A 17099-nucleotide genomic window follows, 5' to 3' on the forward strand; every position below is an offset into this window, starting at 1 on the left:
GCGCTGCAAAGGACTTCGAGAAGGAATATATAGGTCAAGAGACATTTTATTGGATGCATGAACAGAATTCACAGCTGTTTCCTCAACTTCAGCTTGGATGCTGTTGCTGTTGTTAAACAGATTTCATCCACGGAGGAGTTTACAGTTCCCAGCAGAACAGAGAGTTCTCGTGTGCCTCCTGCCCGCACACCTGTACAGCTCCAACCATGACCAACATCCCCCACAGACTGGGACGTCTCTTGTCTCCACTGAGCCTACACTGACACATTCTCACCCCAAAACCATAGCTTGCATCAGGGGTCACGCCTGGTGGCATGTCCATTCTCCAGGTTTCAACAAATGTATAGTGACATATATCTACCATCGTAACGACCATACAGAGCAGTTTCATTGCCCTTAAAATCCCGCCTTCAGAACCTTGATCCTGTTCATCTCTGGCTCCCTCGGACAAGTTCCTGGCAACCACTGACTTTTACTGTCGCCATCGTTTTGCCTTTTCCAGCACCATCAGAGTGTTGAATCCCATAGGATGTATACTTTTTAGATTGACCCCCTTGAGCATCTTCCATGGCTTTCAATGGCTTGATGGCTCATTTCTTTTCAGTGGGGGATAATACTGCATCGCATAGATGACCATGGTTTACTTTTACCTTCACCCACTGAAGGGCATCCTGGTTGCTTCTGGGTTTGGGCGATTATGAATAGAGCTGTATAGACACCTGTGTGCGGATTTTTGTGCACATGCTTGTATGTTTTTTTTTTTTTTTTACCAGCATTTTAGGAAGCAAAAAAGATAACAGAGAAATGTAAAGCGCAACTTTAGTGAGGGAAAGGCAAAACAAGCTCCATACCCTCCAGGAAAGTCCTTTCCAAGAATCTTTTTTTGAGAAATTAAATCATCAAAGAAGTCTGGTTTTAGTTTTATACATACATGAATCCAGTCCTGACACTATGGTTTTCTCCAGCACATCGAATGGATTCATAAACTCTGCAATGTAAAATGGTTTTGAGTATTTTCTTTTGTCCCTATTAATAATACCTGTCTGTAGGACTTCACTGGCAATTCTATTACCTTTAGCCCATTTTTCTCAACTGGTGCCACAGGCCTGTGACTTCCACTGAGAGCCATACCCTGCCTGAATTCCATGAGCCTCTCACTGAGTGCGGCACACAGCGGGTGCTAAACAAATTGTCCACAGGTGAATGCGTTTCGAACGTTCAACCAAATATTCAGCCAAGATCATGACAAATTTTAAAACAAAGATTCATAAAAGTCCCCACACAGGTATCGAAATTGATTAGGAAAGCAAGCATCCATTCAACCAATTGCACCAAAATCCGCTTATCGTTACTAAACAGGAAACCTAAGAAATGTGGCCATCTCAAGTCAGATAGGTCCATGTCTTGAAAAGGGGAAACTCACCACATAAAAACACAGACTGCAGGCTGTCAGGCTGAAACTGCTCAAGGGACTGTCACCTGCCATCTCTCAAGGGAAAGGCGATGAAAGATGATATCCAAGAATCTGAACATGTTTTAAGATACGGTACACCAGAAGAAACCATTTTCTCAATGATTTCTTAAATCAACATTCACCGTCAACATGCCTAAAATCGAAATGCATTCCTAGTGTGAGAGACACCCACAGGGCCACACTGCTCAGGACGGGGAGTCCCCAACTATACCACACCAGCTTTAAATTCTTGAATGAAATCACAAGGCATTTTAGCAGGCCTTCCATTTTCCATTTGTACATGTAGACATTCACACAATGTCTACCGAAGGCTGACATTTCGCAGATGAATTTCCCACATCCTGTATTTACCACATTCAAAGTATTCCTGGGCATTCCCACCCACTCCCATTTCTGAGTTAAAAAGAGAATTGGAGAAGGCCAGATGGATAAATAGACAGGGGTCGCCTGAACGACGGCTCTCACTCGCAGGACTGCAATCTGATTTCAAATTATAGAAATAAGAGGCAGGCGATCTGAGTTTAAATGCGAACTTGATGTGCTCTTGAGAAGATGGAAATATTTAACCTTCAGGTCTGCTTTTTGCTTTCTTTTAGCTATACAGTCCCAACGAAAAAGTAATCCATGTATAAGGTATCCAATAGCCGAGAAAAAGCAAGTAGACCCTCCTATGTTCCCTTCACCCGGCTAGCAGCACAACGGTGTGTTTTCTCATTTTGTTTAATTTCTCTGCTGCTGAAAATTACTTCCAGACTCTGTCTCTTCTTTAGTTTCCATTTTTGTCCTACACGAAACCCCATATTCCTGGAGTAAAAAGGAAAGAAAGAAAAGAAAACACGAGTAGAGGGAAACACCATGTTTTAAGTAGAACACCAAAAAAATATAAAATGTGGCCACAGCATCTGCATCGGAAAGCACCATATTTAAATAAATAATGTAGTAATAACAAGTTAACAGTTGAGTCTTGTGGCACTTGGGCGGCTCAGTTGGTTGGGCATCCGGCTTCATTCGGCTCGGATTGTGATCCTGAGGTCCTGGGATCGAGTCCCGTGTCAGGGCTCCCTACTCAGTGGAGAGCCTGCTTCTCTCCCTGCCCCTGCCCCACTCATGTTCTCTCTTGCTCAGTCTGGTCTCTCAAATAAATAGATAGATAGATAGATAGATAGATAGATAGATAGATAGATAAATAATCGATCCTTCAAAAATTAATTAAAAGTTACAAATTAAAAGTTGAGTTTTTTTAAGATTTTATTATTTGACACTTTGACACACACACACACACACAGAGAGAGAGAGAGAGAGAGAGAGAGGGAGCAGCAAGCAGAGGGAGAGGGAGAAGCAGACTCCCCACAGAGCAGGGAGCCTGATGCAGGGCTCCATCCCAGGACCCTGGGATCATGACCCAAGCCAAAGGCAGATGCTCAACCAACTGAGCCACCCAGGTGACCCCCCCATTCCCATTTCAAATACTGAGCTCCTTCTCAGGAAGTGCATGGAAAGGAAGACACAATAGTTCTCTGTGAACAGAAGTTCTTCTATACAATGTGTCTAACAGGGGCATTTCCTGCATTCATTTTGACAAATTGTGAGTTTCCTGGGTTGAAAATTATGCTTATCCACTTTGTTCCCTCAGTCCCTTATTATATCATAGGTGCCCAATAAATGTTAGTTAGATGTATGCTGAGCAGGGAGCCCGACGTGGGGCTCGATCCCAGGACCCCAGGATCATGACCTGAGCCAAAGGCAGACACCCAACCAACTGAGCCACCCAAGTGCCCCAAAAGTTGAGTCCTGATACAAAATGTCCCTATCACAGGCTCTGACTACCCTACAGAAAGAGATTTCCATACATCCCAAGGACCCTGACTACATAATTTGCTCTCCCGACCATTGGCTCTCCTAATGTCAGAGAGTTAGGAAGAGCACACCAAAAACACTCTGGTCACCAGACTTCTAGCCTGGTGCTCTTCTCCACTTCCCATTTTATTAAACAAACACTGACGGGAAAAAAATGATAGCCATTTTGTTTAAACACAAATGACCGCACTTACTTTCCCCCCTCACCTAATTTAAAAAAACCAAAAACATAAAAATGATCATTCACCAAAACAGAAAAATCGCTATGCCCTAGGCAAGAGGCAGCTTCCAGCAGTGCATCAACACCAACATGGGAACCATCCAGAGAAAACCTTCAAACCACCACCAAGGAACTGCGTAATAAAACTCCCACACTCATATTCATACTATTTATATGACAATTAAAATCACCCTCCAAGGACCTAAAAAAAAAAAAAAAAAAAAAAGAAGTCCATGGGTTAGATGTTTTCATGACTAAATGGCCCATTGGGCATGATGAGCACAAACTAGATTTCTCTAAACGATGAAAGAATGGAGCAGCAGAGGAATAGCTACCCTTGTGGTGAGCATAAATAAATAAATAAATAAATAATCTTTCAAAAATTAATCACTATTTGAATCATTATTTGTACACATGTAACTAATGTAACACTGTGTGTCAACTATGCTTTAATTTAAAAAAATAAGGGATTAAAATAAAAAAACAAATTAAGATTAAAAAAAGAAGTGGAACAGAAATACTAAGCCCCCACATTGGATGTTTGCCTCTGATTTTTTTTTTTTAAGATTTATTTGTTTTTTTATTTATTTACTTATTTATTTGAGGGTGGACAGGGCAGAGGGAGAGGGAGAATCCCAAGCAGACTCCCCACTGAGTGTGGAGCCCGACTCAGGGCTCGATCTTGTGACCCCCATGACCATGACCTGGGCTGAAATGAAAGAGTCAGACTGAGCCACCCAGGCACCCCATCCCTGATTCCTTAAAAAGAAATAAATACGATAGATGCACTGACAGTTCTGGCAACACAGGAAAATGAGAAATGGGAAGAGCTGGGAGTGCTGACTGCCCAGGTGTCCACCTGGACTTGCCATGAGTGGCCTGTATCATCTCTACCTCTCTTGGCCTCCGTTTCTCGGTGTGAAACTGGGATGATAATAGCTCATTGGGTTATTGGGAGGATTAAATGTGGTTAATACATGTTAAGCATTTAGGGATCCCTGGGTGGCACAGCGGTTTGGCGCCTGCCTTTGGCCCAGGGCGGGATCCTGGAGACCTGGGATCGAATCCCACATCGGGCTCCCAGTGCATGGAGCCTGCTTCTCCCTCTGCCTGTGTCTCTGCCTCTCTCTCTCTCTCTCTCTGCTGTGACTATCATAAATAAATAAATTTAAAAAAAAACAAACTTTATAAAAAAAAAAAAAAAACATGTTAAGCATTTAAAACCGTGCCAGGCAGAGAGTAAGCTCTTAATACACAACAGAAATTAGTAATATCATTAGCAATTTTCCCAATCATTCCACCACTGAATGGCTCATGTCCTAAGCCTTGGAATGTACCACACTTCTAGATGACAGCTCTCATCTGGCCCATTAACTTTCCCACCGTGTTATCTTTTCTTCCCTTCTACGCTGTAAGCCCCTTGAGGGAGTGTGAGCTGCGTGTCATACCTCATTGCGTCCTCCACGGACACCTCCAATGATGACACCCAGAGCCACCCAATGAATGACTCGTTGGAGGAATGAATAATTGAACTGACCACCCTGCCCCTTCCCAGTCAATATGAGGCCTGGAAACTAGATGTCACTGTGTTAACTTGAATGTATTACCTTACTTTGGTTTGTTGGGACTTCCATAAAGGCATTAGAAAAATAAATAGCAACAGTTATTATTACCCAGAGGCTAGAATAGGAAAAGCTTTCAATCAACGCTTGCGGCTTTTGGCTTTTCCACTCTAACTGAACTCCATGCTTCCTTTGCAAGGAGGCAACTGTAATTACCTCCAGTGTTCCCTCTAAAGCTCAAACCACCAAAAAACAAAAAAACAAAAAAAACCAGAAAAAAAAAAACAAAAACGCTTGATTGTCACATACCGTCAACTCTGGATTTTTCTTTCAGGCACAATTCAGCTGCCTCACGCACTCCGTCTGGGTGTTCTTCATTACCATGCTTCTTATTTCCATCAAAGCATCAAAGCCACCAGACAGACTGATGCTGCTTGACCAGCCAACAGTCCCACCAATAAGCCCCCCTGCCTCCCCAGCTCTAGCTTCAATCCCCTGGGCTTTCAGGTACTTTCACCTAAGCCTCCAGCAAAGCTAACCCAGTCCTCTGGAATGAATTTACTTTCTAGCTCTGAAAGTCATCCACAATCCCAGAACTTTCTTCCCCACCCCAACCCCTCCCCCCCACCCCCGCCCCAGACCATTCACATTCTCTCATAAGAAAACAGAACTTCACGAAGCATCAATTAGGAGCAGAGAGAAAAGGCTCCGCTCTGAGCCAACTGGCTTCTTCCCAAGCTAAACACACTTATGTAAACCCAACTCCATTATTGCCCAGGCCTGCGGACGGACCAGGGCACCCAGCCTTTCTGGAGTTAAGTTTTTGTTTACCCACTGTCAAGTAGGCATTTCCCAGGCAGCCTCTCCTCCCGTGGAGACTGGCTGCAACCACCCCTACCTCCTACCCAGGCAACCAAATGTGACATCAAAGGAGCCTCCCGAGTGGCCATCTGTCCCTGCCATGCCAATGTTTATGCAATGTGCGCAGGAGAGGGACAGAAGGGCCAAAGGATCCGGGGCACCGTGCTGCATCAGACCCGAGGCACCAACATCTCAGGCTGTACGTGCTACAGAACAAGACCGTGACAAGGAAGCCCTCTGTCCAGCAAGAGAGAGAGGCTCCTTCTTCTTAAAAAGAAAGATAAAACTATTTTACTTTCTTGAGGGTGTTCAAAGATTGGGCTTGGTATGTATCACCTGTGGGTAGGTATCTAAAAATAAAGTCAGATCCCTAGTTCTGCAGTTTTTCAAAGACTGCACACCCTGCTCCCCAAAAATCCCACCCAAACAGGGTATTTCAGGCAATACCAACTTTAACAAATTCACATGCAGCTAAGGTAGAAAAGGAATAGGTCAGAAAAGAACCCGGGAGTCAGAGAATCCTAGAGGTAATATGACCATTAGATTCATTGTCTAAAATGGATGCGTTGTGGGTTTAGAAGTTAAATAAAACACAGCTCACGGGGGCAACCCCAGTGGCTCAGTGGTTGCACCTCCTTTGGCCTGGGGGATGATCCTGGAGACCCAGGATCGAGTCCCACATCGGGCTCCCTGCAGGGAGCCTGCTTCTCCCTCTGCCTGTGTCTCTGCCTCTCTCTTTCTCTCTCTCTCTCTTTGTGTCTCTCATGAATAAATAAAATCTTTTAAAAAAAGAAAAAAAACGCAGCTCAAATCCAGGGTCACCACGGGTGATTTTAGTGAAGTCATATGGGTTCCACTGACTAGACTTGGAAAGAATGGCACATCCCACGATGGCAGTGGGGATCAGTCATGTACTCTGCTAGAGAACACTTAGCAGAACACCAGGCGCACAGGAGGTGCTCAACGTATGTGGTCTCTTTTCCTTTGCATCCTCAGTTCTGGATTAACCCGCTTTCCTGGACCTTCCGGTAGAGGCACACCCAGGAGGCAAAGTACATCTGAGTTGGCCAAAGAGGGGAGGTCACTATGGACAGGGGGCCGGCCATGAACAAAATTCAACACACTGACTCTGCTGCGGAACATCTCTGTTATTGTTCAAACGGGTGGGGTGGCGTGGGGAGACTTGACATGTTTCACCTACTATTCACATGAAGTTTGTCAAATTGCATCTCAAGTCTTGGAAGAAAACCCACATTATTCATCACATAAATCTGCTTAAACTCCTCCGGGGGGGAGATGGCTAGCCACTGTGCTTGAAGCCAAGAGATGAGACATCCACTCTGTGATTCAACCTGAACAGCTGTGCAGTGAAAACGCACACACGGGCTCACACAAAAATGGGCTAACAATTTTTAGATTTGTCCCTTGCCGATTTTTTGTTCCTTCAATTTTGTTCTTTGGCCACATTATTTCCCTTCATTCACAGAACCTGGAAATAACCTTGGCATTTCTTTGGACAGCTCTAACTAGGTTTCTCGATTCATCCCCAAAGAATCAAGTCTCTGAACACTTGCTTACTTCGTGGTTCGGAGCCCACAATCATAGCTCTCCAGGATTTATGGTCATAATGGGCAGGGCAGGGAGGGAAGATAGACAGCAGTCCTGCCTTATCCATGGGGGTATGTTCCAAGCCCCTCCCACACCCATGGATGCCTGAAACCACAGATAACACCAAACCCTACCTATACTGTGTTTTTTCCGATACAAAGGTACCTATGATTTTGATTTATAAATTAGGCATAGTAAGGGATGAAAAATAACTAGTAAGAAAACCAAACAATTATAATGCTATATGGTAGTAAAAGGTATGAGAATGTGGGCCCTCTCAAAATATCTTACTGTGCTGTACTCACCCTTCTGCTCGTGCTGATGGCAGATGATAAAAGGCTGACGTCACAAGATGAAGTGAGGTGGGCGATGTGTGTACTGTGATGTAGTGTTAGGAGGGTCACCTGCTTGTGGACCACAGCTGACCATCAACTGAAGGTAAGTGAAATCGTAGATAAGGGGAGACCACTGCACAAGGTGACATCTGACAAATACTACTGGTTCCGAGGGGGGAAAGACAGGAGGCTGGGACAGACTGGCAAGGAGGCAAGGAGGAGGAGGGCTGGAATTCACTCTGAAGGACAACTGATAGGATGTCATGGGGAGGTGGGGGGTGGGAATGAGTGGACACACGCCCCGAGACAGGGCTCAGTCACTTACTACAGGGGTCATTCTAGAACACCCCATGGCAATCACTCTAATGCACAATGAAGCAAATCTACAGAATAGGATAGGAAGCCCTTTCTGTGAGAAATAAACAGGAGCATTCTGATTAAGAGCACAGACCCTGGGGGGGATGGCCTGGGTGGCTCAGTCAGCTGGGCATCTGCCTTCGGGTCAGGTTGTGATTTCAGGGTCCTGGGATCAAGTCCCACTCAGGGCTCCCTGCTCAGTGGGGAGTCTGCTTCTCTCTCTGCCTCCGCCCCTCCCCCTGCTTGCGCTCTGTGTGTGTGTCTCTCTCTCACTCTTAAATAAATAAAATCTTGAAGAAAAAAAAAAAACTCAGACCCTGGAGCTTGGGGACTGGGGTCCAAATGCTACCTCCCCACTTCCTAACTCTGTTGCTTTAAAAAAGTTACTTAAGCCAGTGATGAGAATTTGTTTATAGAGAACACCAGTCTGGGAAACAGGGGAAGGAAGCCCCAAGGGGTCTCTGGAAACAGGACAGAGGAAACCTCAGATTCGTCCTCAAATCCACATGCCCCCCTCCCTTACTGGTTATTATTATTATTGTACTATTATCATTCATATCATTTTGTTACCCCTTGAAAAAAGCTAATAACCCAATTAGGATAATACAAGGTGACGTAAATACCGAAAGGGAGGGCTCCAGGCCGCCGTGTGCACGCAAAGAAAGGAGTGGCAAAGGCTGTCGGGCTGGTTCAGGAGCAACAGGTAAGACAGGAGCCGCAAGTCACAGCAAGATGGGCCAGGCCGGGCCTGCAGCGCCGGCTGGGAAACGAAGAAGTGCAGGCGTCGGAATGCAAAAGCAGGCAGCCGCTATGGAAAACGGCAGGGAGGCTTCTCAGAAAATTAAAAATAGAACTACCATATGATCCGGCAAGCCCACTGAGGGGTATTTTTCACAGGAGAGAATGGAAAGCAAAGCTCAAGGAGATATTAGCACTCCCGTGTCCGCTGCAGCCCCACTCCCAGCAGCCGGAATGCAAAAGTCACCTAAATGTCCAGCACCAGATGCATGCGGGGGACATGCAGTGTGTACACACAATGGAATATTAGTCAGCCTTTAAAAAGAAGGAAGTCCGGCGAGCCTGCAACAACACGGGTGAACCCTGAGAACATTCTGCTGCGTGAAATGAGCTAGTCACAGAAGGACAAATGCCTCGGGATTCCACTTACAAGAGGAGTCTAAAATAGTCTAACTCATGGAAACAGAATGGTGCTTGCCAGGAGCAGGAGGGAGGGGGAAATGGGAAGTCACTAATCACTTGGGGCATTTTTTTTTAAGATTTTATTTATATATTTGACAGAAAGAGAGAGAGAGAGAGCTTGAGCACAAGCAGGGGGAGTGGCAGGGGCAAAGGGACAAAGAGACTCCCCGCTGAGCAGGGAGCCCGATGCGGAACTCGATCTCAGGACCCCGAGATCATGACCTGAGCTGAAGGCAGATGCTTAACCAACTGAGCCACCCAGGCGCCTCGGGGACATTATTTCAGTTATGCCAGATAAATAGGTTCTGGATATCCACCATAAAATACTTTACCTATAGCAACTAACACTGTGTTGTACCTTTAAAAATCTGGTAAGAGGGACGCCTGGGTGGCTTAGTGGTTGAGCATCTGCCTTCGGCTGGGGTCACGATCCTGTGGTCCAGGGATCGAGTCCCGTATCAGGCTCCCTGCATGGAGCTTGCTTTTCCCTCTGCCTCTGTGTCTGCCTCTCTCTGTGTCTTTCGTGAATAAATAAATAAAATATTTTTTTAAAAAATCTGGTAAGAGGGTAGGTGTCAGGTGAAGTGTTCTTGGTGCGGTAAAATCCAAAGAAAGCAACAACACTACAAGGGATCATGCTTCAGGAGGCATCTCTGATTCCTCCTCTCCACCAAGTTGGCAGTCACAAATTGTGTTCAAATTCTGGATCCGCCAGCATGCTACCAAAAGCTGATAAAGCGTAAACAGTGCAGCGTGCTACTAATAACAAGGCTTGGGTGGGTTTGTTCATGGGAGGCAGGCAAACCTGAAAAGAATAATTGCACCTCTGTAGAGTTATAAAGCCCCTTTTGGTCTTAATCGTTCTCCCCCTAGGAAGTAAATGAGGATTGACATGCCACTGTCCCCACCTGAGAGAAAGGAAGCCAGAGAACACACACAGCCCTTCTTGCTGACTCACGCCCCACCAGGAGGTAGCATTATTTCTTTGCTCTGAGTGCCTGTAATGCTGCACGTTCACCACTTGATCCTTTCAGTGGGAAGCTCCTTGCTTAGCATGCCATGAAGACTCCAATTTGAGCACAGCAGTGAGGCCTCCATGCAATACTCCCCAACAACCAAACCTACTTCACGGTTTAGACAAAGGTTCACCCTGCCTGCCAAAAGTAACGTGATCTCATGTCCAAGAGCCCCAGAAGAAGCCCATGCCTGATACCAAGTTTCCTCTGTTGCAGCCCGAAACAATTCCTTCTTCTCCTTTCCTGGAATCGTGAGGGCAGGCAAAAGAGATGCCAGGAAGGCAAAGGTGGGAAGATTACCTGTGAAGACTCTGAAACACTACAGTCTGAGAATCAATGGGAATGTTCTTCCTCATGACTCAAAGGCATAAGGAATCAATAGAAATCAATAGTCATTCCCCAGAGGCAGACCCAGAGCACAATGACCCTGCCATGGGATGTGCCACCACACCCTCTTCAGCAAGCCTGAATGATTGGCTTGTCCTAGGAATGACCCTACAATGGGGACCCTACACCTCCAAAGGTTCCCAGGAAATCCATTTCAAAGCCTCAAATTGGGCATGGGGTGAATCAGCAACCCCTGCTTCCCCAAAACAGCAGTCACAAATAATGAACTTCCTGTTGTCCCAGAATGGGAAGATCTGAGCAGGGTCTTAAGACAGGAAGGAATTTAAAAGTTTGAGTCCTCATTTCCCAGCCTTGTGCAAATCCCCCGCTTATCCCATCCCAAACAGAAGAGGTTTCTCTCAAGACCTCCAAACGTGTCATTCGGAGAGGCTGCTCACATCGTAGGTAAGGGACTAGGCTTCAGAGTGTCACCCCACGAGACCAACCCTCCAGAAGGCTTTCGGGTCTAGAAAGGTAGGCCTCAGTCCACACTGGTTCTACCTACAGGAGTAGACACAGGAAAACAATGGGTTTTGTGCTCATTTTTCCCAGGGGTTGCAGGATCACCCTCTGAAATATTAACAAGATCACACAGGAGAAGTACTGGGTATGTTGTAGACACTCAGTAAATTAGTATTTAGTATTAGTATTTTAATAATCAAAGAAGTATTTGCAGGGACTTACTCAACTACGGGCTTTGTAGAAAGCACTCTGGCCATGGTTATTCTTGCCCAGAGAAGCCTCTGAATGTACGGAAGTCAGAAATCTCAAACACTGGAGCATATGATTCCAAGGTATCACCTGAGGCTCTGTGCTTCAGTACAAGAAGATCTCACAAATCCACCCCTATCTGTTAAACGCATAAAAGTTACCAAAAGCCATGATCTCTCCCCACCAAGTTTTACCAATGAGTGCCACGCTAATACTTGTTTTCAAGCAACAGAATCAAAATAAACTGGAGGAGTGGTGTTGCACAACACTGATGAAGACTATACGCCTCCTTGTTCCCCACTCTCATAAAAACACCGACCAGTACAAACAGCAGCACAGTTACTCAGTGCACCGGGTCAGAGAGGACGGGCCAGACCAAAGGCAGTCAATCTGTTGTCTTCGAGAATAACTTCCCAGCTGAGGCCAATTCACAACACAAAATGTAAACCAAGACTGGCTCCTTGGGCAGAGCAGTGAATGATGTTGCCAGGGCACCACAAAGCCTACCCCCCGGCTGCCCCCCCCTCCTTGGTCAGCCCCTTGTGCTATGAGACAACTAAAGAAACATTCACTAATTATGCCACATATTCCCCAGGATCTTTTCAATGGACAGACCCCAGGGAGAACAAATGGCTTCAAGTTGGATGACTTCAATAATGCCATATTCCTTTGTGGAGGAAGATTACCCAGCCAACGGCCTCCACCCCATGCTTCTCATTTCCCTTCTTGGTTATGAGGTCAGCCATAGCATCAAACAATCCAAAGCTTCCCCCCAAGTACCAAGAACTTTCAGCTCTGCAAAAAGCATTCTTTTTGAATGCAATGGCGATAGAGAACAGATATGGATATCACCAGTACTATCTGTCACCCAGTTTACGTTCCTACCAACCGTGCACGGGGGTTCCCTTTGCCCCACAGCCTAACACTTGTTATTTCTGGACTTTTGCCTTGTGAGACGGTGGTGTGTCATTGCAGTTTTGATTTGCATTTCCCTGATGATAAGTGATGTTGAGCGTCTTTTCCAGAGTAACTGGAGTTCTGGAATAACTAAATCTAACAAACTCTGCCTTCATAGAAACAACTCCACTAACTTACATCTCAAGCTTGGCCACATTTCGAGTTGTGTACTCCTTTCAGTTCTACAAAGGAAGAGAAGGGGGAGGGAGGGAGGGAGGGAGGGAAGAAGGAAGGAAGGAAATAATAAAACAGTGGGACCCTCGAGGAAGTGAGATACACTGAAGAAAAAATAATCATCATCCCAGGAAGGTAAGGCAAAAATCGGAGTGTAAAAAATATACAGCCAGTATACCACTGATCAACTAGGATAATAAGATGCAAGTACTGAAAATATGGAGAGTGATCCCAATAACCCATCTGCCCATAATGAAGACAGAACAGATGGGAGAAGTGGTTTTGTTTTATTCTGTTGAAATAACCTTTCACAGGTCTGGGAGGAAGGCACTGAGAGAAGTTGTGAGGTTGGAAGTATAACCAGAAAGGGCAGGAGGGGAAACACACAATGTACTATAACTTATTAAGTGTCTACTTTGTTCCAAATCACAAGACAGGCGTCTTCCATAAATACTCATGTAGAAATCTCCCAACAGGGGTGCTGGGTGGCTCAGCCCGTTAAGAGTCTGACTCTTGATTTCAGCTCAAGTCATGAGCTGAGCCCTGAACTCAGCAGGGAATCTGCTGGAGGACTCTCCCTCTCCCTCTCCCCCACCCCACACACCACTCACTTGTACCTGCGCACATTATTTCTCTGTAAATAATAAATAAATCTTTAAAAAAGAAGCAAGAAAGAGAGAAGAGGAAAGAAGAAAGAAGAAAGAAAGAAAGAAAGAAAGAAAGAAAGAAAGAAAGAAAGAAAGAAAGAAAGAAAGAAAGAAAGAAAGAAAGAAAGATCTCATCACAGCCCCTAAGCAGTTTTCATTATTTCCATCTCACAAGAGGTGGAAATGTAAGCTCAGAGGGGTTAGGCAATTTTAGAGCTAAAAGTAGCTGAGCAAGAATTCAGATCCAGGGGCGCCTGGCTGGCTCAGTCAGTAGAGCATGCAGCTCTCAATGTCCGGGTCATGAGTTCGAGCCCCAGACTGGATGTAGGGATTATTTAAATAAATAAACTTTAAAAAAAAAAAGGCAAAAAGGATTCAGATCCAGTTCTTTCTGAGTCTACAGTTCTTGTTCTTACACTGTCACAAACTCAGAATGATTTTCTGAGAAAACATTAAAATGCCAAGACTCATGCATTAAATATGAACCAAAATGAAACTTTCTTCCTCAGTCATTACAGCAAATTTGCTTGCCCCAGTACAAAGTAAATCTGTATTGTCAAGTAGGTTGAAAGCACCTACAATTCACATTAAATTACCAGTAAATCTTATGGAAATTCTAGCTAGATGTTTCCAAAACAATTTCACAGGGTGTGCCCCAGTGAATATACAAAACCCACCTTAGAACAATGTGATCCACTGTGTATGATACCCAAGAGCACAAGATATATTTTAATAAAACCTAGAAACATTATTTCAAAGACACATAAATAAATACATAATATCTGCCTCCCTACAGCTAGGAGACTCGGTTACTTAGTTTTAAAGGCTCTTAAAATCTTTTTTGACAGTGTTCCACAGCACAGGACTTTTCAAATGCATGTAAACTTAAGAAAGGAGGCAGTGTTTTTGTTTCATTTAAAATACAAAAACCAAAACTGGTTCTTCCAAATGCCAATAAAATTGATAATAAGTTAGCAAGACTGATCAAGGGGAAGAAAAGCACAAATAACCAATGCCAGGAATGAAAAAAGGAAACATTTCAAGGGGGGCCTGGAGGGCTCAGTCAGTTAAAGCATCTGACTCTTGATTTCAGCTCAGTTCATGATCTCAGGGTCCTGGGACCGAGCCCCACATTGGGGGTGAAGCCTGCTTAAGATTCTCACTCTCCCTCTAAAAAAAAAAAGAAAAAGAAAAAGAAAAGAAGAGAAAAGAAGGAAAGAGAAAAAGAAAAGAAAAGAAAAGAAAAGAAGAAAAGAAAAGAAAGAAAAGAAAAGAAAAAGAAAAGAAAGAAAAGAAAAGAAAAGAAAAGAAAAAGGAAACATTTCTACAGTCTTTTAAAATATTATAAAACGATACTATGTGCAACCAATAAATTTTAAAATATACACGAAACAGGAAAACTCCTATAAAAAACTAGTTACTAAAACAAGATCATCTTAATGCCCCTATTTCTATCAAACAAATCGCATCTGCAACTTCAAAAACAAAAAATTCAGAGCCAAACCAGTTTATTTGTTAGAAAGTAAGGAGACCTTGAGAAAAAAAATATATAACATTCTCTCACACCTACCTAATTCATATAGTAGAATTAATCCAATTTCCGATGTCTGCATGAAACAGTCCCATGTGACAATGTCTAAATACCTTTATGAATAATATACTCCCTTTCTCTGGCTAAGGATTATTGTTCCATAAAACTCCATGTGAGCAAGGGTCTATTAGTCAGCTTCACCAGCACTATCACGAGATCCAATTTGGTTGTCTTTCCTGTTGAGTGAGTTGCTACAGTAGGCTTCTTGGGGGTGGGGGAGGCCGGTCACACACTTGATGTCAGCATCAAGTTCACATCTGCTTGCCATGTTCTTTCTTGAGTCCTCAAGGAGCTAGAACAAGGCTCTGGCAGTTGTGACCGCCTGGACCACGCAACCTGTTATTCTTCCTTGGAACGTGTCTGCTTTGGTTTAAAAGTCATTTCATTTTAGCTTCTGTCTCACTAACTTCAGGGAAGCTGGAAGGTGAAAGCAAACTAAGTAAAAGTATGGCCACAGCAACCTGTCCTCTGACCCCAAAGTTCAAGGGGAATGTGCCTCAGGAAAGCCAGGCTGTCCTATTCTGATAACAGGAAGATAATAAAATCAGCCCTTAACATCTTCCTAATTGCACCCACCCCAGATCTGGGAAGAAACACCTATAAAATGAAATCTGGCTTTCTATAAACCTAGTAACGGCCACACATTTCTTCACCTCCCTAAAGGTGCCCTAAAAATAAAACAATTCTCTAAAAATTCCTATGAAGGATTAGCTTACAAAACACACACAGAGAGAGCTCCCACTGCTCTGTACTAACCTGTTGAGCGGATATAAAATAGGTGAAACAGGTAAAATAGCCCAAAAGCCTCCGCTGGACCCCCATGCGGTGAGCAAATACCACAACCTCTGAGAGGGGCTTCTAATAAAACCTAAAGAATATTTGCAAGAAACTTTACCTTTGGCCAAGTTTATCACTGGCTGGAACGTATATTAAGCGTCACTTGCAATGAATGATCCCAACCCCGGGTGCCAGCCTCCACCCAAACTTCCTCTCCCCACCCCGCCCAAATCTGACTTAGGCAATCGACCTGGAGATAAAGCAGCTGCCAGAGAGAAAGGAGTATTTTCCAAAAAGTTCCAGATGCACAAATAACACCTCACGAGCTAGGAAGTCCCCTTGGGCTGAACTAAATCAGACACAACATTAATGAGAAACCCAAGCCGTCTGGTGCCTCCCTCTAGGATTCCCATAGTGACCCAGGAGGCTGTCGGGCGCCCAGCTTCAGAACATTCCTGCGGAAATACTGAATCCCAAGCCTTCCCTGGGACTCATTCTGGAGGGCAATGACCTGTGATTACAGACCGTGCAGCCGGACGGCGGGGACAGGACGGGGACAGGACGCGCCTCTGGTGGGTAACCTGACCCCGCAGCCTCCCTCCCGCCGCACCCCTTAGGATCCCCGCATTCGGACAGCCAGGGGGGAGAGGGGCAGGGCTCGCAAGCCCCCACCCTTCACCCCGGGGCCAGAATGCACACGGATGGCGCCCCCGGGGGGCCACAGCGCAGCCCGGAGCCCCAGCTCACCCATCCTGCAGGGCTCCGGGCTCGGGGCGCACAGGTCCCCCAACCCCTACCGAGCTCGAGGGTGGGGGTGCCCAGCAGCCTCTCCCCAGCCACAGCCACCTGGGCTGCACGCCCTCACCACCCAACACAAAGAAACTCGGCGATGGAAATGGGCTTGAAATTAATGGGCTCACCCTGCTCCGCGAGGCGCACATGCTGCCGGCCTGCGCACATCTCCAAACTTCCAGTAACAGAAATGAGGAAGCAGCAGCCTTCCCCGGCTCCCGGCGGAGGGAGTGGGCGTAACTTGTGAAGTTTCGTGCTGTGATGAATCTGGTCATTTGGGTGTGTTGGAGAGGGATTGTCGCTCCTCCCCACCCACCGTCGCCTCCCTCCTCTCTCCTCTCCACCTCCTTCCCCAATCTAAATCTCCCCTTGGCGTCCCCAAGACCAAGAACTCGGGGCGGGCTGTCACGCGAGGGTCCCAGCGCTGGGCTCCCCCACGACCTTAAGGGAAATTTATTCCTAACAGACCTGAACCATTTTACAGATGAATCTGGTCGCCCTGCTGAAAGCCTAAGTCGCTGTCACATGTTTTTCAGCCCAGCACAGGGCAAGAAGGCAGTGTCTCTTTTTTGA

General features: G+C 45.4%; 1 protein-coding gene across 8 annotated transcripts in view; it reads right to left on the reverse strand.

Annotated features, from left to right (window-relative positions):
• TIAM1 (TIAM Rac1 associated GEF 1) overlaps nt 1-17099 on the reverse strand; it is a 388153-nt gene that overhangs the window by 184249 nt on the left and 186805 nt on the right. Inside the window, exon 1 of one of the 8 annotated variants that reach the window (XM_072806717.1) lies at nt 16655-16800. The exons of 6 other annotated variants lie outside the window; for them this stretch is intronic. The gene's annotated coding sequence lies outside the window, so the exon portion shown is untranslated. Of the gene's footprint in view, nt 1-14936; nt 15054-16654; nt 16801-17099 lie in introns of those variants that run through there. One more of the 8 variants, XM_072806721.1, reaches the window with a different exon arrangement.

The sequence above is a fragment of the Canis lupus genome, chromosome 30 (assembly GCF_048164855.1).
Source record: "Canis lupus baileyi chromosome 30, mCanLup2.hap1, whole genome shotgun sequence".
In the NCBI taxonomy this organism is placed as follows: Eukaryota; Metazoa; Chordata; class Mammalia; order Carnivora; family Canidae; genus Canis; species Canis lupus.